This window comes from Hemibagrus wyckioides, linkage group LG19 (genome assembly GCF_019097595.1).
Source record: "Hemibagrus wyckioides isolate EC202008001 linkage group LG19, SWU_Hwy_1.0, whole genome shotgun sequence".
NCBI classification, from domain to species: Eukaryota; Metazoa; Chordata; class Actinopteri; order Siluriformes; family Bagridae; genus Hemibagrus; species Hemibagrus wyckioides.
Genome location: NC_080728.1, coordinates 22,358,943 through 22,360,233, shown reverse-complemented (window position 1 = coordinate 22,360,233; position 1,291 = coordinate 22,358,943). Strand labels below are relative to the sequence as shown.

Here is a 1,291-nt window from a genome sequence, read left to right as displayed (position 1 = left end):
TTGAATATAGTCAGAATTTGTAAAATGTAAAGAATTTTAATTATTAGTGAAAACATTTTTGAACATTAATTTAAAAAAAAAAGTCTAAAAATGGTTTAAATCACGTTATAATGTTGTGATGATTAATATCCGGTGTTTGTGTGCATGTGAGTGTGTGTGTGTGTGTGTGTAGAAGGGATGTTTAGCTGATTTAGTTACAGTGTGGTTTATCAGTGTGTGTATCTGCTCTGTGCAGCTGTCAGGCATTAATGCTGTACGACAGCCGAGTGTTTCCTCTCTCTGAAATCAGTGTGTGATGTGATCAACTCTCATCACTCACACACCTCAGAGACAGGAGGCGGAGCTCTGTTCATCAGTCACACACCTCAGAGCCGGGAGGCGGAGCTCTGTTCATCAGTCACACACCTCAGAGACGGGAGGCGGAGCTCTGTTCCTCAGCACTGACGTTATTTTGATATATATGGAGAAAGTGAAAGATGCCTCGTCTGATTTGTTATTGAGGCTGTGTGATGATTTCCTCTCATCTTTCTAATAAGGTAACAGTGAGTGTGATTGGCTGTCTCTCTCTCTCTCTGTCTGTCTCTCTGTAGGGGGCTGAGTGAGGAGATACACTTCTCTCAGTCTCTCTGGGTGAGTGGAGGTGAACACATCGTGTACAGTGAGGAGGGAGATGGAAATCTGTCTGACTTTTATTCTTCTCTCATCCACACTCACACTCACAGCAGCTGGTAAGTTCACACTGATTATTCACACCAAAACATCACACACTTCTCACTTTAACAGTAGGGACGAGTTTTAATCAGGAAATGTCAGAAATTTTCCTGGACTGATTGTAACTTTATAAACAGTGAAAGTGTTTGATTTTTATAGAATTTAAAAAGCTGTACATGAGCGTACACACATCATCCTCAGGGTTTGTTCTGAGGCGTCACTTATACAATCAGCTCCAGATTAATGTTTAGAGTTTAGACATGATTTATTGTGAGGAAAAAATAACTTAACTAACATAAGACTCTGTGTGTGTGTGTGTGTGTGAGAGAGAGAGAGAGAGAGAGGGAGAGAGAGAGAGTTGAAATAAAATCTCTCTCTCTCTCTCTCTCTCTCTCTCTCTCTCTCTCTCAGACAGTGTGAGGTTGGTGAATGGTGGAAGTCGCTGTGCTGGGAGAGTGGAGGTTCTTCATGATGGTCAGTGGGGAACAGTGTGTGGTCGTAACTGGGATGAGGTCGATGCTGCAGTGGTGTGTAGAGAGCTGCGCTGTGGGGAGGCTGTAAACGCACCACAATATGGTCA

General features: G+C 42.6%; 1 pseudogene; it reads left to right on the top strand.

The window, feature by feature from the left end:
• The first annotated feature begins 670 nt into the window (after nucleotides 1–670).
• LOC131370089 (scavenger receptor cysteine-rich type 1 protein M130-like) overlaps nucleotides 671–1,291 on the top strand; it is an 11,157-nt pseudogene continuing 10,536 nt past the window's right edge.